Genomic DNA, 22,716 nt, shown 5'->3' with positions numbered 1-22,716 from the left:
TTTCTAATTTTGTGAATGAGAACAAATTTGGAAGATTGCCAATACCGTCAAGGATTTCAACAAGGATGACATAAACTAGCAGACCGGGCAAATAATTGGGAAATGATGTTCAACATGGTTACCGAACAAAAGAACAAGGAGATCTCAGAATACAAATGATAAACATTGCACCACATGTCAGCAAGGCCAGAACATCCAGTAAACCAAGAAATATGCTTTATTTCTCTAGTGATAGAATTGAAATGTAGGGAAGTTCGACTAAATTTGTATCAAACCTTGGTATGACCACAATGAGAATAATTTCTTGTCACCAAATCTTTTTTAAAAATTGAGGAACTGGTAAGGATGCAGAAATGACATACAAGAACGAAACTAGAAAACTATACTGGAAAAGGATCTTGAAAGTAGATAGATCAGAGGTCACCTAATAGAGGTGTTTAAAATTGAGAAAGGTTTTGTTTGAAATTATATGGGAGAATGCGTCTTCCTGTGGGGAACAGCATTGATCAAGGACATCAATATAAAATAGTCATGAGGAAATCCAGTTGAAAATTCTGAGAAAATCTGTTTATCTGAAGAGCAGTGAAAACTAACTATTGCAGGAAGTAATTGAGACCAATCATATCGGTACATTCAAAGGGAAAGTGGACAAACACATGATGCTTAAATAAAGCAGAAACACCAACATGTACTGAATGGTCTGTCTCTGTGCCATTTGCTATATGTATGACAAAATAAATTACATTCTGAAACATTGCCTGATTATGTTGGTTCAAGGAAGACTTTACCTTCATTGATAGGTCAATGCGGTCAAGTAGGAATTTGAATGGAAAATTTATTTCACAAAACTAGTGCAATTTGCAGTCCAAGTCCTAATTATGTCCAAAGTGAAAACTCTATCCATAACTGGATGTAGGTTTGCTCACTAAGTTGAAAGGTTCGTTTTCAGATGTTTCGTCACCATACTGGTAACATCAGAAGGCTATAGAACTTATAGCCTCCAGATGAAGCCTCTACCCATTACTGTCAAGCTTGAAATCACATAATGACTTTTGATTTACCTCATCTTTATATGTATTCTTTGCATTGATCTTTGATCTCATTGTCTCAGTCAGAAAATGCTACTAATATATTAAATACATTTTAACCACCATTGTTAGTATCAAGCTATTCCAGCTAAAGTACTGTGTTACAGAAGTGAAGCTCCCTCAATATGTTTCAGCCATAATATCGGAGAGGCCTTTCGGTTTAATACATTTTTTTTATTAAGTCCCGTACGGCTCATCTCTGTGGCATCTCTGAGTGAGAGTGACAACGTTGTTTAATTTGTGCTCTTTTATGCCCAATTTACACAAGAAACTAAATTAAAGATATCTACATTTGTGCACATTGGATTCTGAAAACTGGCTTGAGAGATTTTGATTCCACCAAACTAAGTCTGAATTGAAATTGTGTTCTCAAAAGTAAAAGCTATTTACATTGTAATGCCCAGAGCAAAGATATTGTGAAATTTACATTGATTTATTTTGGATTTTCAATTTTTGGAGAACAGCAGATGCTACTTAATTTGGAGCTAACATATCGTGTGCCAACAGAGATTTAGCTGTTAACCATGGGATATTTTGTAACATGAGTAACAAATGTATTGTATAGATAAGACTCTACAGATAGACAACATTTCCCAATGGCTAAATGAGATACCAATCATGACAACAGCCTAGAAAGATACTGGGTACAATTCTCAAGTTGTCCTATCCAATCACTGAGAGACTCCTAAACAGAAGGAAGACTTCTTCAATATCTGTAGTTAATCTGTAGACCAACATAATTTGAAGGACTCCATTACAAAATAAGTTACCAATAAGCAAGGCAGTCGCCAAGGTTTTCAGTGGCCCCAGTACTTTTTGTTTCCTTCCGACGTAACCTTTTGAGTGCCAGGATCAGAAGTGCTTCCACTGTCTATATACTCCCAGTGATTGTGGTCTCTCTCCTAAGTGCCTGCTCCATTTCCCCTTCTAGAACCTACTTGAGGGCTGCTGCTGATGAGGCAAGCCGCACAAATTTCAATGCTGAAGAGGTGAAAACTGCCAGGTGAGCCTAGGGCCTTTCTGAGCCAGTCCAAACTACTTTTGACATTCTAGTCTTCAATTGAAACTGTGTGGTATCAGATGATAGTTTGCAACTAAGACTATTCATCATTGAATAACCTCATGTAATTCTCACATAGTGGTTGCCCTATCAGGGAAATGCACTTTAAACACGCAAACATTGACAAAAATTCCCTATGTCTTCCATTCTCCTCAACTCAGGGTTCTCCTCCCTGATGTTGATGAGGCCCTTGTTTGTACACATTTTATTCAGAATTATGGGACCTTGTTTTCTCCTATACCAGGCTCCACATTTAGTCGATCATTCTCAGCCATTCCCATCCCTGGCACAATGCCTCCATCAAACAACCATCTTTTTCCACTTACATCATCACAAGTGGAACATGCCTGTATGACACCATTGGTCACTCTTCAATTACTCCCAAAATTCTATAGCCTTCTGTTGCAAGTCTAAGTGATATAATATCCACCCCTTCACCTCTTTCCATCTCATTGTCGAGTGACCCCAAATAATCCTTTCAGTAAAAACTGTTTTTCCTAATCTGGGACTGAAATCCCACCTAAATCAGAAGTGGTCAATCTGAAGATCTTCTGGAGAAAGGCAAGCAGGTGAAATGTGGAGCGGAAAGACAACCGGGAAGTGGGTGGGCAGAGGGCTTACAGCATGGTAAGGAGGTGGCTTTCTGTGTGGACCCTCACTGCATGATCCCTTAATTAAGTCCATGCCTCAAGGAAATCTGGGACGGTCTGCTGGGCAGTCTCTCCAGAGATAATTGCTTTGACCAATGGAAGAATGACAAAGTCTTTAAGTGACTATTCAAAGGCATCTACCACCATTGGGTAGCAGAGCCCTAATGAGCACTGATGCTCTCGACCTAACCAGGGAGGGAAAGCAAGAGGTGACGGGAACTCTATGCTGCACCCTCCCATCCAATTACAGACCCCATCCCCACCTCCAGAGTGGGTGGGGAGAGCAGGATGGGGCTCATTAAATTCTACACATCAATTCAATTTGCTTTCAGTTTAGAATATTGATTTTTTTTATTCACAATGTGTAACAATGGAGAGGCTGAACACAGATTGGGTGGCTAGTGCAGATACCACTGATTAATGTAACATCACTATGGCTCATGCAGTTTAATTTCAATTAATGAAATCTGGAATATTAAGCTAGTGTCAATAATGGTGACCAGGAAGCTCTCCTATTCTTCTGAAAATACATCTGGTTCAGTAGTATCCTTTATGGAAGGAAATTTGATATCTTTACCAAGGTTTGACCTATATGTGATGAAGACCCATAACAACGCAGTTGGCATTTACCTGCCCTCTGAAATGGCTTAGCAAGCCACTGAGTTCAAAGGTAATTATGGATGGGCAACAGCTTCTCACCTTCCTACGATCCAGTTGAAGAACACAAGCAGTCCTGGAAGCCTGGACCTTATCTTCTAATCACTTGTAATTTGAAATCTCTATCCCATTCGTATCCTAAGCTTACTACATTTAGCCAACGGCACTTCTTGCAGTTCAGATCAAAGATCAACCCTAAACAATAACTGTGTTCCTCTCTATAATAGCCTGCCCTGCTGAGCATTTCCTACAATTTCTGTTTTTACCTGAGATTTCCAGCATTCACAGCATTTCACTTTTGTGAAAATTTCAATTGATTTAAGAACTTCCCAAAGTAATGATGTTTTAAGTCAGATTTTCAAGCAGTCTTCAGGCAAACGGAGTTAATTTGGAGGCAAACTACTGGCTTAAACTATTAAACATAGAAAAAAAAGCAAACATAATTTATAACTGAATCTCATTTTATAATCTTTGGCTGGAGAAAAGAAACTGGAACAAAGGAAGAAAATGAAAAAAAGAAAAGTGGAGTTCAGTTAATTTGCAAATCCCACGCCATTTTTTTTTCTTAAGAATCTATAATCCTATAACATCCATCCTTTGCATTTGAAAGCTACTCAAAGAATATATAATTATAAGCTGACACGGTGATTTTTGCACACTGCACTTTACTAGCAACAGTATTAAGCAAAGTCTCTAATTGTTTAATTATTGTTACAAATGCATCACTGTTACACCTGCTTGGTTATTTTCCAACCGCATTGTCCAAATTAAGTGATTAAAATTACATGCTGGCAGTTTGCTCCCTGATTGCTCCACGCTTTTCCAAAGCCAAGAGCATTTGAAAATAGTTCGGCTTTGTACAAAACATCTTATCCTTTCTTGTCACGTGATGCCATTTAAAATAACACTGTTCAGGTGATGTACCTCTTTTATATTTTGAATATGTAGCAACATGAAGTAGAATTTAATTGTACAAGACAAAAATCCCAATTTCTTGTAATGTAGAATGTACTTTTATTTAATTTTACACGCTGTGGCATTCAGTTTAAGGGTAAATGATAGATTCTGCTTTGCAAATGCTCAAATACTTACCAAATGTTTAAAAAAAAACTGATTGCTTCACTGGGAAGGAGCTTAACTCAATAGTGACAAGTTTCAGAGATAATGGGGAAGGTATTGTGCACATTTTGAAAGCTGCCTCAACTATGTTATTACTTCTCTTTGTGATAGTTGATTTTCATGTAGTTTTGCAGAACAGGGGCAAGGGGTCATCAAAATACCTGAAAGCTGCTATAATATACTGCTAATCTAACTGCCAGCTTTCTCAATAAACTGCATGACTTCCATTTTAACCAGTTACATTTCAAATCAATGCTTTGCCAACTTGATTTTTTGGATGCAATGCAAGGCATATGAAAATCCAAAAATCTGCAGGGACTTAGCTGGCATGTTTGATATATAATTGCAACTAAGACACTGTGGGTTCAGGATATAGCAAATCTCCATGAAAAGAGAAAGATGACACTGAATACAGGTATAATATTTGTGATGCATATGCAGCAATTGGAATTGGCAAGGCTATACAATTTTCAGGATTTGATTTAACTGGTGACCTATGGTTGTCAAAGAGGCATTCTGCTGCAATTGGCTAGTTTAGGCTCCATGGAAACCTTATCTCACTTCTGTGTAGAGTATTACAATCATCAGCACACCTCTGGAAACGTGTCAGCTGGTTAGGAAATGTTTGTGGGTCTCGGAGGCATTTGAATGCTCTTCAAAACCCCTCCAAACAAATACCTTACCCGCCTCCAATATTCCTGCTAAACATGATTAACCCAGCATCTCAATGCCAGGGAAAAGAATGGGACTAACACAAACTGTGCATCACTGTATGTAAAACCACAGTTGTGAATTGCAATTGTCTGGGATCTTGAATCACAGTTTTCATCAGCATTCCCAACAATTTGAGCAGAAATAGGCAAAGAAAGATTGGGCAAAAAACTCCTTAGGGGATTATCCTTCACTGGGTGCTCATATCTCAGGTGAAACCAAGTGGCTGGCAGCTGTAAATCTTAAATAAAAGCTAAGTACATCAAAAACATGCATAACATCAGACTTTGTAAACAGTAAAATACCGAAGTAAATGTTCTCCCCAAAACACGTTGGGATGCTTGAAATCACAATGAGTCAACAATTCGTTATATTGAAGCTCTATGTCGAATTTGTCATCCAGCCCCAGTGGCAGAGTAGGAAATCCAACCGAAGGATGAATGTTTGGAGTTAAGCTACATTACAGCACAAAATTATGGGCAAGCCATCATTGGACATCAAGATTTCACTGTGAAACCTTGCAAGTACAGCTGAACCAGTGAGAAAATTAAAAGTGCTGTCCTTTTGGAGACAAAGTGAAGTTGATACAGTGTTGTAAATAGTGTGTTTGCTTTGCACCACAATCTAGTTTATCTAGTTTGTCTCCAAACAACAAGCAAACATTTTGGAACAGTTTGACAAGCAAGCATTCTCACCAGCAAGAAAGAGAATGGGAGTGGTAGTAAATCCCGACATTAAAGGAGCTCTGCTGTTGTGGTTAAAAGCAGCTCGAGGAGAGAACATTCCCATCTCCGGTTTATTCCTATATATGAGAGAGGAATATCCCAGCAACGAATCTTAGTTACAAGGAGTTCATTTGGAGGCGAAACGAGGTTGCACAGAGGCTTCTCTATAGCTTTCTCGAAGCTCTACTTCAAATAAATTTGTCAGCAGATGCTGGTGAGATGATTTATTGCAATTGTACCATATTAAATATACAACGTGTATGTATTATTGTCTCACCTTTCTCTTTCTGGTTCTGACTTTTCTATTGTGTGATTGAAACATTTTCTATTTTTGTATGAGATTGTAGAGATTGGAACCAGCTGGATCTTGTTGACTATCAGATCCTTGATTGAAGTTGTTAACCTGGGCCAACAGGATGTCCTGGCTGACCAATATAAACAGGAGATTACGTTAGGGCCCGGGTGTCCTTGGAGAAGGAGCACGCGGTGTCCACCAACACCCTGGAGTTGTGACTGGCCACTTGAGCGTTTCCTTCCCTTCTGGAGAGATTAAAAAAAAATAAAAAAAATAAACAGGAGATTACGTTAGGGCCCGGGTGTCCTTGGAAAAGGAGCACGCGGTGTCCACCAACACCCTGGAGTCGTTCAGGGAGAGGTGGGTGCCGCAGGGAGTGGAGTGTATTATTTCCCCCTCCAACTCTATTTTGATTTAATCCCTGCTCTCCCCTTCAGTGTTTGAACATACAACATTGGCCTTTGATGTGAAGGGCACTGCTTGTCTCTGGCCATTCAGGTGTTTTCCTATCTTCCTGGTGGTGGAAATTGAATAAAGATGTGTGCACCTTGTGTCTCTCACTGTGTCTCACACCTGTACACACACACCATGGGTGCTGGGGAAAGAATAAGCACTACCGCAGTTAGGCGGTAGTGTGGGGGCTAAATAGAAAAAAGAAAAAAAAACAGGAGATTCACCTTGTGTGTGCTGGGGAAAGAATAAGCACTACCGCAGTTAGGCAGTAGTGTGAGGGCTAAATAGAAAAAGAAAAAAAACCAGGAGATTCACCTTGTGTCTTTCACTGTGTCTCACATCTGCACACATGCAACATGAGTGTTAAAAAAAAATAAACAGGAGTATCAGAGGTTCTTTCCACTCTGAGAGCTGGTTCCAAGTGAGCTGGATCAGTGTGTCAACTACTGTGCATATGAGGATGACTTGGTGATGGTTTACCTTTAATTGATGAGAGTGGGATTAATAATGTAACCATGCAAAAGTGTCTCCCAGCTTCAAATAGGCATTAAAAAAAATATAAACAGGATATTCACCTTGTGTCTTTCACTGTCTCACATCTGCACACATACAGGGGTGCTGGGGAAAAATAAGGACTACTGCAGTTAGGTGGTAGTGTGGGGGTTTAAAAAAAAGAAAAAAATAAACAGGAGATTTCCTAACCTCTCCTTCATTTTCTCGTTCATGCCAGCTTTGCTCTTAAGGAACGGAGCACTGCTTGTCACTGGTCACCTGGGTGTTTTTTCTTCCTGGTGGTGGAATATGAATAAAGTTTTCTGTACTCGATGTTTCTTCACGGTGTCCTACACACACACGCACACGAAGAACATAAAACATATAAACAGGAGATTTGGCATCTCCTCAGTTCAGGGGACTAAAAACAAACATAAACAGGGGATGCTAATCTCCTCAGTTCAGAGGACAGACTCTGAGCTGGCTGGCCGCAGCCAGTGTACTGTGCACAAGTAAATAATGGGTGACTTAGAGATATAATACAGGCCTCGGTGCAGTTATTTCAGAGAAGAATAGGTTTTTCATCTGAAATGAGCAGAATAAATATCTATGTATGGAACAGAGTTAGAGTGCCGTGGCACAGTGGCACAGTGGTTAGCACTGCTGCCTCATAACGCCAGACACTCGGGTTCAATTCCCACCTCTGGCAACCGTCTGTGTAGAGTTTGCACATTTTCCCCGTGTCTGCATGGGTTTCCTCCAGGTGCTCTGGTTTCCTCCCACAGTCCAAAAATGTGAGGTGAGGTGAGGTGAATTGGCCATGTTAAATTACCCGTAGTGTTAGGTGAAGGGATAAATGTAGGGGAATCAGTCTGGGTGGGTTGCTCTTCGGAGGGTCGGTGTGGACTTGTTAGGCTGACAGGCCTGTTTCCACACTGTAAGTAAACTAATCTAATATGTAGCATGGAAATAGGTCCTTCAGTCCAATGCATCTATGCTAACTAGATATCCTAAACTAATCTAGCCATATTTGGCCCATATCCCTCTAAACCCTTCCTATTCATATAAATATACAGGTGCCTATTAAATGTGATCATTGTCCCAGCCTCTAGCACTTCTTCTTGCAGTTCATTTCATACACGTACCACCCTCTGTGTGAAAATGTTGCCCCTTAGGTCTCTTTAAAATCTTTCCTCTCTCACCCTCAATGTATGCCCTCTAGTTCTGGACTCTCCCACTTCAGGGAACACACCTTGTCTATTTACCCTAATCATGCCCCTCATGATTTTTTTAACATCTGCAAGGTCACTCCTCAGACTCCGATGCTCAGGGAAAACAGCCCCAGACTATTCAGCCTCTCCCTATAGCTCAAATCCGCCAAATCCTTGGAAATCTTTTTTGAACCCTTCCATGTTTTACAATCCTTCCGACAGGAGGGAGACCAGAAGTGCATACAATATTCCAAAAGAAGCATAACCAATGTCCTGTACAGCCGCAAAGTGACCTCCCAACTCCTATACTCAATACTCTGACCAACAAAGGAAAGCGTACCAAACACCTTCCTCACTATCATGTCCTCCTGTGACTCCACTTTCAGGAAACTGTGAACCTGCACTCCAAGGTCTCTATTCAGCATCACTCCCCAGGGCCTTACCTTTAAGTGTATATGCCCTGCCCTGATTTGAAACTTAATTTTGTCGAAGTGCTTTTCAGTGAACTTGTTAGTGATTTGTCAGTGGAGTTGTAAGCTTTCTTTTACTAATCTGAGTAAGCTAAGCTGAGTCAGACTGACCTCCCTCTTTCAAATTTCTTTGAGCAGATGTCAAGAAATGACAATGTTATGTCATAAACCAGACTGGTTATACAGTCTTAACATGCCATATTATTTGCACTAATTTAGCATGCCCTACTACCTTCCTGTTATGCAAGTTGCAAGCTGATTGCTTCCAGCAAGTAGCGGCAACACTACATTTAGCATTGTCACCATGAAACACATGGTCATGCAGAATGAAAAGAAGCACTTTGAAGGGTTTGAATAGTATAGAGAAAGAATTTCAGAATAGCACATGCCTGAATGGAGGTCTAAGGGCAGGGGTGTTGCCTAAAAGATAGTTCTGACCTCCAGCGGGAAAGGCTCCTATTACTTACAATTCTAACCTCATGTAACCAGTCATCAGGGTATATTTTTAGAATGTGTGGAAGGTACTTCATCCATGAACAACATGCATTGATTGAAAATTATAGATAGACATTCATTGTTGGCAGGCAAGGTATTTTATTGGAGATGGCATGTCAAAATTCTATCCTAAAAATGACAGAATGTTTCAATTGAATCTGTCATTTAACTTTTTATACAGCATGTCCCTGAAAATCCAGAAATGTTGCAACAAGAACTCTGATACAACTTGATTACAATGGCTGCAAATCTGATTGGTACCCAGATGCAGACGTATGTAGAATCAGGAAGACTCCGTGGGGGATTCAGATGTGAAGATCCTGACTCAATTTCAGACAGATCTAACCTTAAATAGTCAGGGAAAGGGAATGGGGCATGATTTACTGAGTCAGGAATCCTAAAGTTAGCAGAGCCATTTGAACACAGTGCTGAATTTAAACAGATCCCATTATGGACTGTCCAAGGGCATTGGGCCATAGACATGAATAGATGGAACTAATAACAAACATTACTGAATAGAGACTGGGGTCTACCAATCTCTCATGATTTGAAGTTGTTTTTAAGTGCACTTTTAAAAAAATTAAAAGCCTTTGTTGATGGCTTTGGTGAACAGGTGCAGCCAAGAAAAGAAGTAACATCTGTTCAAGCATTTTGAATATATAATATATAAACATACATAAATATATATATAAATAAATACATACATATATATATATATTTCAATATATTTAATTATATTTTCAATATAATTTTCAATATAATGCGTTTGTTACTATTCTTTCAAGAATTTTGGCAGAAAGAATGCTTGGCTGAGTTTCAAAAACACTATTATCCCACTGGGGTTCTGAGTGCCCAATTTGATTGACAACTTATAAAGGCTATTAAATTATTACCTTTCTTTGAAAAAGAGTTTGAAGATTCTGGGTAATCCAAGATGGAGGATGGGAAAAATTACTGGCTGTAAGAACTGCTCCTTTTTTTTGAGGTATTTTAGGTGCTGGAGGTGATTTCCTCGAATTTGAGGAGCAGCAATTACTGTTTTATACGTTGTTGCATTGTTTTGGAACTTTGGAAAAAAACAGTCAAAACAACAGCAGTTTTAGAAGGGAGAAGGGCAGACAAAGGAAGCACATGGTGAGGACAGTGCAGGGGAGAGAGAGAGAGAGAGAACCTGCACAGTTACTGCCTTTGCTATTTGAATTCGTGTATCGCTGGACATTGGAGTGCATCTGGGAAAATTAACAAACAGTGAAATTCACAACTAATCTTGGAGGAACTGTTGGGTGAGGTTTACAGCACAGAATCAGATAAATTAATTATTGTTTAAAGTCTGTCCACAGGCTGCAGTAGTGAATATAGTGGATTCTTTCTTGATTATATGTTTTTGGAGATCAGTCTCTTGATTAAACTAAAAATATAAGCCATAGCTATTAATTTAACCTGGGGCAGTGTTTGTAGAGGAATAAGATGGTGTTATTTTCTGGGTCTGTAGATTGTGAAGGAGCAAAAATGGCCTTTGCAGTGATACGTACTTCTTGTCAGATGTGGGAGTTTAAAGAGGGTTTAAGGGTTACTGCGGATTATGTCTGCCATAAATGCTGTTGGATGCAAATCTTATCAGATCAAGTGGATTGGTTGGAGAGACAGATAGAAGTGATGAGGAATTTGCAACAGCAACAGTATGTGATGGATGTCAGTTATAGGAAGGGGGGAAAGTCTCAGATACTGTCACATAGAAGGGTTAACTCCAGGAAGGGTAAGAGAGGTAGGCAGCTAGAGCAGGAGTCTTTTGTGGATATACCCATTTCAAACAGGTGTGCTGTTTTGGAAAATGTAGGGGGTGATGGATTCTCAGGGAAACATAGCACGAACAGCCAAGTTTCTGGTATTGAGACTGGCTCTAATGCAATGAGGGGTACGTCGGCATCCAAGAGATGAATTGTATTAGGGGATTAAGTAGTCAGAGGTACAGACAGACGTTTCTGTGGCCAGCAGAAAAAAAAGCAGAATGGTGTGTTGTTTCCCTGGTGCCAGGATCAAGGATGTCTCAGAGAGGGTGCAGAATGTTCTTACGGAGGAGAGGGGCCAGCAGGAGGTCATTGTCCACATTGGAACCAACGACATTGGAAGGGAAAAGGTTGAGACTCTGAAGGGAGATTACAGAGAGTTAGGCAGAGATTTAAAAAGGAGGTCCTCAAGGGTATTAATATCTGGATTACTCCCAGTGCTATGAGCGAGTGAGGGCAGGAACAGGAGGATAGAGCAGATGAATGCATGCTGGTGTATGGGAGAAGGATTCACATTTTTGGATCATTGGAATCTCTTTTGGGGTAGAAGTGACCTGTACAAGAAGGACTGATTGCACCTAAATTGGAAGGGGACTAATATACTGGCAGGGAAATTTGCTAGAACTGCTTGGGAGGATTTAAACTAGTAAGGTGGAGGTGGGGGGGGGACCCAGGGAGATAGTGAGGAAAGAGATCGGTCTAAGACAGGTACAGCTGAGAACAGAAGTGAGTTAACCAGTCAGGGCAGGCAGGGACAAGGTCGGACTAATAAATTAAACTGCATTTATTTCAATGCAAGGGGGCTAACAGGGAAGGCAGATGAACATGGTTAGGAACATGGGATTGAGATGTCATTGCAATTACGGAAACATGGCTCAGGGATGGGCAGGACTGGCAGGGTAATGTTCCAGGATACAAATGCTACAGGAAGGATAGAAAGGGAGGCAAGAGAGGAGGGGGAGTGGCATTTTTGAAAAGGGATAGCATTACAGCTGTGCTGAGGGAGGATATTCCCGGAAATACATCCAGGGAAGTTATTTGGGTGGAACTGAGAAATAAGAAAGGGATGATCACATTATTGGGATTGTATTATAGTCAGAGGGAAATTGAGAAACAAACTTGTAAGGAGATCTCAGCTATCTGTAAGAATAATAGGGTAGTCTGGTAGGGGATTTTAACTTTCCAAACATTGAATGGGACTGCCATCGTGTTAAAGATGGAGAGGAATTTCTTAAGTGTGTACGAGACATTTTCTGATTCAGTATGTGGATGTACCTACTAGAGAAGGTGCAAAACTTGACCTACTCTTGGGAAATAAGGCAGGGCAGGTGACTGAAGTGTCAGCTGGGGAGCACTTTGGGGCAAGCGACCATAATTCTAAAAGATTTAAAATAGTGATGGAAAAGGATAGACCAGATCTAAAAGTTGAAGTTCTAAATTGGAGAAAGGCCAATTTTGATGGTATTAGGCAAGAACTTTCAAAAGCTGATTGGAGGCAGATGTTCTGAGGTAAAGGGACAGCTGGAAAATGGGAAGCCTTCATAAATGAGATAACAAGAATCCAGAGAAAGTATATTCCTGTCAGGGTGAAAGGGAAGGCTGGTAGGTATAGGGAATGCTGGATAAAATAAAGAAATTGAGGGTTTGGTTAAGAAAAAGAAGGAAGCATATTTAAGGTATAGACAGGATAGATCGAGTGAATCCTTAGAAGAGTATAAAAAAAGTAGGAGTATACTTAAGAGGGAAATCAGGAGGGCAAAACGGGGACATGAGATAGCTTTGGAAAATAGAATTAAGGAGAATCCAAAGGATTTTTACAAATATATTTAAGGACAAAAGGGTAACTAGGGAGAGAATAGGGCCCCTCAAAGATCAGCAAGGCGGCCTTCGTGTGGAGCCACAAAAATGGGGGAGATCAGTATTTACTCTGGAAAAGGATATGAAAGATATAGACTATAGGGAAATAGATGGTGACATCTTGCAAAATGTCCAGATTACAGAGGAGAAAGTGCTGGATGTCTTGAAAGGTGGATAAATCCCCAGGACCTGATCAGGTGTACCCAAGAACTCTGTGGGAAGCTAGAGAAGTGATTGCTGGGCCTCTTGCTGAGATATTTGCATCATCGATAGTCACAAGTGATGTGCTGGAAGACTGGAGGTTGGCAAACGTGGTGCCACTGTTTAAGAAGAGTGGTAAGGATGGGCCAGGGAACTATAGACCAGTGAGCCTGACCTCGGTGGTGGGCAAGTTGTTGGAGGGAATCCTAAGGGACAGGATGTACATTACTTGGAAAGGCAAGGACTGATTCGGGATAGTCAACATGGCTTTGTGCGTGGGAAAACATGTCTCACAAACTTGATTGAGTTTTTTAAGATGTAACAAAGAAGACTGATGAGGGCAGAGCAATAGATGTGATCTATATGGACTTCAGTAAGGGGTTCGATAAGGTTCCCCATGGGAGACTGATTAGCACGGTTAGATCTCATGGAATACAGGGAGAACTAGCCATTTGGATACAGAACTGGCTCAAAGGTAGAAGACAGAGGGTGGTGGTGGAGGGTGATTTTTCAGACTGGAGGCCTGTGACCAGTGGAGCGCCACAAGGATCGGTGTTGGGTCCTCTACTTTTTGTCATTTACATAAATGATTTGGATGTGAGCATAAGACGTACAGTTAGTAAGTTTGCAGATGACACCTTTTCCAGAGTAAATACTGTGTAGTGGACAGCGAAGAGGGTTACCTCAGATTACAACAGGCTCTGGACCAGATGGGCCAATGGGCTGAGAAGTGGCAGATGGAGTTTAATTCAGATAAATGCGAGGTGCTGCATTTTGGGAAAGCAAATCTTAGCAGGACTGATACAATTAATGGTAAGGTCCTAGGGAGTGTTGCTGAACAAAGAGACCTTGGAGTGCAGGTTCATAGCTCCTTGAAAATGGATTCACAGGTAGATAGGATAATGAAGAAGGCGTTTGGTATGCTTTCCTTATTGGTCAGAGTTTTGAGTACAGGAGTTGGGATGTCATGTTGCGGCTGTACAGGACATTGGTTAGGCTACTGTTGGAATATTGTGTGTAATTCTGGTCTCCTTCCTATCGGAAAGATGTTGTGAAACTTGAAAGGGTTCAGAAAAGATTTACCAGGATGTTGCCAGGGTTGGAGGATCTCAGCTACAAGGAGAGGCTGAACAGGCTGGGGCTGTTTTCCCTGGAGCATCGTAGGCTGACCTTATAGAGGTTTACAAAATTATGAGGGGCATGGATAGGATAAATAGACAAAGTCTTTTCCCTGGAGTCGGGGAGTCCAGAACTGGAGAGCATAGGCTTAGGGTGAGAGGGCAAAGATATAAAAGAGACCTAAGGGGCAACTTTTTCACACAGAGGGTGGCACGTGCATGGAATGAGCTGCCAGAGGATGTGGTGGAGGCTGGTACAATTGCAACATTTAAGAGGCATTTGGATGGGAATAGGAACAGGAAGGGTTTGGAGGGATATTGGCCGGTGCTGGTAGGTGGGACTAGATTGGGTTGGGATATCTGGTCGGCATGGACGGGTTGGACCAAAGGGCCTGTTTACATGCTGTACATCTCTATGACTCTATGACTCTATTTGCATCATTTTTAGTTTAGATTAATTTCTTGGAGTTTTAAAAACTTTGAATAGATTTTATAGCAGGAGGTTTTGTTCTATCAAATGTGCAGAAGTGAGAGTTGTATTAAATTGTCACATGTTTTATTTTCCCTATATGGTCACTGAGGTCTGTCTATGGTGCATACTGGGTGAATGGCTGTTGAGGTGGCATGGAGAATAGAAGAGGTGATTGGGAATGGATTGGGGTTGAGGGTTCGAGTTAGAAGACCTAACAATTTCTCAAACAACAAGCATAATGTCCCAGGTAATTGAGGCAGGTCTTCTCACTAATTAACCTTAGTACACATCCACTCCTCTGGCCATCTACATTTGCTTCTGGGGTCAAATAATTTGACTGTAGTCCACATCCACACCCCAAAAAGAAAACTGCATGTGTTGGGATCATTTTTACTGAAAAGCTGCAGTGAGTCAGGACAATTCCTGTATCAAGCTAACCAATTAACTAAAATCAGGTTTATGCCACCTATTAGAGATCTTGGGTGGTTAAAGCTGTTTGCTTATCCTCTATGATAATTCTTTTACCAGGGAGTGAAGTCGAAGATGCAGGCACTCTAACGTACTGTCCTACCACTAAGTTAGGACTTGATGTAAATCTGTTGGCTTTATGGCTAATTTTTCTTGTATGTCAGTAGGTGCAGTTGTCCTAATGCCTAATGTAAGTAGAAGACCCAAGAGGAGAAATGATATTTTGTTTTATATATTCCAAATTGATTCAGTTACAAGTTGGATCACTGTTGATTGGCCAGCAAAGCACATTTATATCAACTGAAACAGATATCCTGTCACCATCCCAACCACATAGTTTACTGGGTGAGGACTCGTCTGCTTGGGCTCTTGGTAATCAAGGCCGTATTACACAATGTGAACAATTACACTGGGCAGGGGCATCTTGGTACTTATGCCAGGAAAGAGTCACCTTTTAGGTGTAATCATTGTGCTGACTAGTCCAGATGCTCACCTGAATTAATTCATGGAAGCAATATTGCATATATATCCAGGCTCATTTGTGCTCAGTACTACTGCCCAGATAGTACGCCTCACTAACCCTTCATCTGCCCTTTCCTTGCCCTTTCATCTGCCCCACACCCTCCCCTTTGCCATCTGTTGTCCCACCCACCCTAACATACCACACTGGCCCTTAAAGGTTGTTGTGGTCCAGTACAGTGTCCCTATCTCTGAGCCAGGAGGCCAACTTCTGGTCCACCTGCCCTAGAAGTGTGTAAAAATATCTCTGAACAAACTGGTTAAAAATATCCAGCTCTCTCAATGGCTGCCGGAGTAAGCCACCACTGAGTGCCTGTTTCTTGTTGCCTCCTTTCACTGGGCAAGCCTCTGAAGCCCTGTGGTTAATGTGCTTCATTTGTAAAATTCAAAACCCCCAATGAAATCACGCAATTGGCCAATTAATATCTTAATTACTAACCCACCAAAAGACACACTCTGATGTGTTTCATCCTGTCACTCTCACTGCCCATTTCTCTGAAAATTCAGCGCATTATTTTATCAGCATGAGGAGAAGTACACTATAATTAGGTGGATCAGTTAACATTCAGTGAATGTGTTTCTGATCAAGGATTTTTGATGACAATTGAGGGTCATGATCACTTCCAGCTGGCAATTTCCTGTTGAAAGCATTGTCGCTAATTAAAGGTTTCACAAATAAATCTATGAGATCAGCGAGTTCTCTGTGCACTAGTAGGTGTCAGTATCTAAAATCAATATCTAATCATGAGAAGTTCATACTTTTATCAAAAACTATATTCAAGGTTATTTTCAAATGCTATTAAATGCTTGGATTTTGAAAAATCATCCTTTTGCCGCCTACCTATATTCCTGATATGCTTGTGGCAACTCTTTTAATATGTTCCACTGTGGGGGGCAGTGGTCCAAACTTCGATTTCACATTCTATGTGAGGCAGAATTGCTCTCCACCACTCTTCTTGGCATACGAGGCAGTTTAATGAATAAATATATTTTCGAAAGCAACAATATTCAATTTGAAACAGTCTACTGTATACAATAAATAATGGAGGCCTGAAATCTTGTCATGATGGAGACCACTGTGAAATGGTGGCAGGGATCAAGATCCAGAAGTCATACCTTTAAAAGCAGTTCCTATTAGTTGTGTATGGGGCAGTGGGGGATGGAGGAATGGAGCGGATCAGGGACAGTTGTTGGACTGGGGACCAGTGCGGGTGGTCAGTGGCTCGTGAGCCAAGTCAAACCACATGTGGAAGCCCCCTGTACTGATCTACTGCAATGAAATGTTTACCTGTAATCTGTTTATCTGACTGTCATTTTTATCCTTCTAAATTTATTTATTTTCTAACTTATACCATGAACCACTGTAAGGTAATGCAACTTTTTTCCTTATTTCTCTATTTTGTATCTAAGACATGTGCCTACATACTTTGTACCTAAGATGGCACTGTGAGGAGTGACATTATAAATCTTCCACTGTATTCCTGTACTTGAGTACATGTGACAATAAACCCAATTCTAATTCTAAAGGTTGCGCTTTATACATCTGTGGTTCACATAGGAAATAGCCTACTTATAAAATCACAGCCATGTCTAATCATGTCTGATAACATATGTAAGTTTGACCTGGTGAAACAAGTCTAAACGTTGAGGAATCCTTTGAAGAGCTAGAGTGCCTTTTAGAGATGTCAGGTACCCTTTCTGATATGGTCCTGTGGCCCATTTGGTAGAGGTTGGTTGCCCTTTGGGAGGGGTAAGCTGCTCTATGGGATTGTTGAAAGTAGACATAAATGTACACAAAAAAAATGCAGAAGCTCATTGGAGCTGTCAAGCTCAAGATTGGTCTAAAAGACAAGTAAATTTGGAAGTATTGTAAACTTTTAAAAATCTTAAGCTTTTATGTTGATTTTGGGAATAATGGGGCCTGATTTCCAGTGCATAATCACAACGAGATGTGACAAAGCTAGGTTAGACCACTGCTGTATGCAGTTCTGCTCAATTAGAAAACAATAGTGAAGCAAGTGTAGAAAATATTGACGTGGATGTTACCAGAATGGAAATGATACATTTATGCCGAAAAACTGAGCAGCTTGGAGCTGTTTAGTTTGAATTAGAGAAGAACAAGAACAAACGAATAAAAGCAAAATACTGCAGATGCTGGAAATCTGAAACAAACAAAGAGAATGTTGGAGAAATTCAGGTCTGGCAGCATCTGTGAAGAGAGAAAGAGTCACTGTTTCAAGTCTTGTATGACTCTTCTTTCACTCAGAAGACAAGAAGAGTTCTGTAGCAGAGTCATATCAGACTCCAAACATTAACTTTGATTCTCTCTTCACAGGTGCTACTAGAATACAGAGTTTCTCCAACATTCTCTTTGTTTTTGACGAAGAACAGATCTGTGGATTGATAGTGAAGGGACAGAGAGACCCAGCAGTTTCAGCTTGGAGGTTGAAGGGAATGTCATCTGATCCCTGCAGCTAGAAGGTCCATTAAATTTAATTGAATTACAATGTAATAGCCTGACTTTAGATTCATAATGAATTTTGGCCACATCCTGCAAACTATAAAAATAGCAATAATTGGCTGTGCAGTAGATTGGCATCATCTTTCACAATGTTTCATTTTTAAGCCCATTAACCATTTTCTGACCAGGTAGGAGGTTACTACCATGAGAAGTATATCTCATGACACTAAATGGAACTAAATGGAACTAAAGAACCATATAAATGATGCAGCACAGAAGCAGGCCATTCTGCTCATCTTGTCTATGCCGACCGAATCTAATTCCATCTTCCTGCACGTGGTCCATAGCCCTGCAGCTTACAGCACTTAAGGTGCAGATCCAGATATTTTTTAAAAAGAGTCAAGTGTCTCTGCCTCCACCACCAACTCAGTCAGTGAATTCCAGACACCAACACCCCTCTGCTTAAAAAGGGTTTTCCTCACGTCCTCTGTAATCCTTCTAACACAGCTAAAATCTATGATCTTTGGGTTTTGAACCCTCTGCCAGGGGAAACAGGTTCCTCTGTCTACTCTACCTCCCTTTCTCATAATTTTGTACACCTCAATCGTGTCGCCCTTCAGCCTTCTCTGTTCCAACGAAAACAAACCCAACCTCTCCAATCTGTCCTCATAGCTCTAATTCTCCAGCTCTGACAACATTCCAGTAAATCTTCTCTGCACTCTCTCCAAAACAATTACATCCTTCCCTGTAATATCGTGACCAGAACTGCACACAATACTCTAGCTGTGGCCTCACCAGTTTCTTATACAGTTTCATCATTATATCCCTATGTTTGCATTCTGTACCTCTTCCAGTGAAGGATAGCATTCCATATGCCTCCTTTACAACCTTATCAACCTGTACTGCTACCTTTAGGAACCTATGTACTTGCACACCAAGATCTCTCACTTTATCTATCCCTCTCAATGTACTCCTCCTTAGCGTTAGCAAGTTTTGAGAAGACTTGTAGCTCAGGTTCAGATTCTGAATGTAGGTTTGCTTGCTGAGCTGGAAAGTTCATTTCCAGATGTTTTGTCACCCTACTAGGTAACATCTTCAGTGGGCCTCAGGCAAAGCACTGCTGATAATTCCTGCTTTCTCGGGGGTGGTAGATGGGGTCTAACTCGATGTGTTTGTTGATAGAGTTCCAGTTGGAATGCCATGCTTCTAGGAATTTTTGTGTGTGTCTTTGTTTGGCTTGTCCTAGGATGGATGTGTTGTTCCAATCGAAGTGGTGTCTTTCCTCATCTGTATGTCAGGATACTACTGAGAGAGGGTCATGTTGTTTTGTGGCTAGTTGGTGAGCAGAATGGTGGCTAATTTTCTGCCTGTTTGTCCAATGTAGTGTTTCCAGCATTCCAACCAGAACTCTATCAGCAAACATATCGAATTGGACCCCATCTACTACGCTCTGAGAAAAAGAACCGGAAGTGACATCAGTACAGGGAATGACATCAGTACAGGAAATGACATCACCAACCCAAAGAAACCCAAACATATAAAATAGAAATCAGGAATTATCAGCAGTGCTTTGCCTGAGGCCCACTGAAGATGTTACCTTTTAGGGTGACAAAACGTTTGGAAATGAACCTTCCAGCTCAGTGAGCAAACCTACACCCTGCTTATTGTATATTTTCTTTTACTGTTTAACTTCCCAAAGTGCATCACCTCATACTTATCCGAGTTGAACTCTATCTGTCACTTTCCTATACACTCCATCAACCCATTTATATTAACTTGGAGCTTACAGCTATCCTGTACACTATCCACTATGCAGCCAATTTTTGTGTCATCTGCAAATTTCCCAATTGTACCTCTCAAGTTCAAGTCCAAATTGCTAATGTACAAAATGAACAGCAGGGGTCCCAACATTGAGCCTTGTAGAGCACCACTTGAAACAACTTTCCATTTGCAAGAGCAGCCATCAGCCATTACCCTTTGTTTCCCGTTATTAACAGAACGTGAGGACTACAGATGCTGGAAAGTCAGAATCGAAAAGTGTGGTGCTGGAAAAGCACAGCAGGTCAGGCAGGAGAGTCAATGTTTCAGCAATGAGCCCTTCACCAGGAATGCCATTCTGATGCACGGCTTATTCTCCTTCCTGTCACTAAGCCAATTTTGGGTCCAATTGAACACATTGTCCTGTATCCTATGGACTTTTACATTTTTGATAGTGTACCATGTCAAAAGCCATATTAAAATACATGTAGATATTATCCACTGCATGACCCTCATTGACCCTCCTTGTCATTTCCTCAAAGAATTCAATCTAATTTGTAAGGTATGATCTTTCCTTAACAAAGCCATGCTGACTATTGCTAACTAGACCATGCCTTTCTAACAGTATCCAATCTCTCAAGATTGTTTCTAACAATTTGCCCACTGCCAAAGTAAGACTAACTAGCCTTTAATTGTTTAGGATTTCCTTTGTACCCTTTTGAAATAAAGGAACCATATTTATTCCTCTGGTCCTCTGACACCTCAGCTGTGTCCAGTGAAGATTGGAAATTATTCCTCAGAGTATCAACTATTTCCTCCCTGACCTCCTTCAACATCGTAGGCAACAAGCCATCCAGCCCTGGTGACTAAAACACTTTCAAAGATTTCAATTCTGCTAACATCTACTTTCTTGTTCTGATTATTTTGACCAATATTTCACACTGGTCCTCTTGGACTGCTATATCTACATTATTCCTTTCCCTTGTGAATACAGAGACAAAATATTCATTTTAAATTCCTCCCATATCATTTGCATTTTCACACAAGTTCCTTTCTTCATCTGTGATAGGTCCTATTTTTCCCTTAACTACTCTTTTGCTCTTTACATATTTGTAAAACATCTTTGGGTTTTCCTTTATCTTGCTTGCTAATATTTTTTCATTAGCTCTCTTTGATTTCTTTATTTCTTTTTTTTAATTGATCCCTGTACTTTCTATACTCCTCTAGGCTATCTGTGTTGAGTTTTTTTCTGACTATCATAACCTTTCTTTTACTGTTTAATCTTTTCCTGTATTTTTCTAGACAAGCATGGAGGTCTAGATTTGGCAGCACCATTCTCATGTTTGGAAGAGACATGTCTGTTGCATGCCTCTCACTGGTTTATCCTTTATCAGTCCTGTCCAGTCCACCTCAACTAAATCACTTCTCAGGTTTGGGAAATCTACTTTATGCAGTTAAAAATTTTTACGCCTGATTTATCTCTGTCCTTTTCCATAATAATACTAAATCCAAATGAATTGTGGTCACTATCCCCAATATGGTCACCCACTGTTATTTTATCCACTGCCCATCTTCATTTCCCAAAATTACATCCAGATTTGCATATCCTCTCCTTGGGCTCATCACATATTGCATTAAAAAATTCCTGGACACAGTACACAAATTTTTCACCCTCAGCGCCCCTTATATTGCTTGAAACCCAGTTGATCTTGGGATAGTTGAAGTCTCCAACTAGTATTGCCCTCTTATTCCTACTGGCGGAAATTTCGCTAATGTATGCTCTTCTATCTCCCTCTCTCTCCTCGTAGTAAGACTGCCCTTTTCCTATTCCTAAACTCCACCTGTAAAGCCTCATTTTGTTAACACATTTAGTATAACATCCCTTCTCACAACTGTAAGTGATCCTTTAAACAATAATGCTATGTCCCCACTCCTACTTTGTCCTGTCAGAAAACTCTAGATCCAGGGAGATTAAGTTTCGAATTTTACCCCTCCTTTAGCCAGGTGTCCATTAAAGCAATGACATTGTGCTGCCACAATGTCTAAGGGACACTGTGCCCTTAGTTCATCTGCCTTGTTTGAATTATTCCTTGCATTGATGTATAAGCAGCTCAACCCTGTCAATTTCCTTTGCTGGGCACTTTTCAATCCTCCTTTCTTTAGTCTTTCTGAGTCACTGATTACACTACTAACTAATGTCCTACATCTCGTTTCCTGATGTGAATCTGACCTATCTAAGCCTACACTTTGGATCCAATCCTCTATCATACTCGTTCAAAACCTGAAAACAGAATGAGGAAAAGCTCTTGCGAGGATATTTGTCCCAACTCTGCCCAGGTGTAATCTGTCACACTTGTACAGGTCCCACCTTCCTCAGAAACGGGCCCAATGCCTCAAACCCTCCCTGGTACACAATTTCTCCAGCCACACATTCATCTGATCTATCTTCTTATTTCTGCTCTTGCTGGCACATGGCTCTGGGAATAATCCTGAGAGAACCACACTTGAAGTCCTATATTTTAAATTATTTCCTAAGTTATATATTCAGCTTTCACGTCCTCATCCCTTTGTTTGTCTGTGTCATTGGTATCAATGTGTAATACAACCACTAGCTCTTTACCCTCCTACTCCAGAATGTTCTCAAGCTAC

General features: G+C 40.6%; 1 protein-coding gene across 6 annotated transcripts in view; it reads right to left on the bottom strand.

The window, feature by feature from the left end:
* Positions 1-22,716, bottom strand: part of ptprt (protein tyrosine phosphatase receptor type T) — a 1,418,554-nt gene that overhangs the window by 328,821 nt on the left and 1,067,017 nt on the right. The gene's annotated exons all lie outside the window — the stretch shown is intronic.

Source organism: Chiloscyllium punctatum, chromosome 37, assembly GCF_047496795.1.
Source record: "Chiloscyllium punctatum isolate Juve2018m chromosome 37, sChiPun1.3, whole genome shotgun sequence".
Classification (NCBI taxonomy): Eukaryota; Metazoa; Chordata; class Chondrichthyes; order Orectolobiformes; family Hemiscylliidae; genus Chiloscyllium; species Chiloscyllium punctatum.
This window is presented reverse-complemented; position numbering and strand designations above follow the sequence as displayed.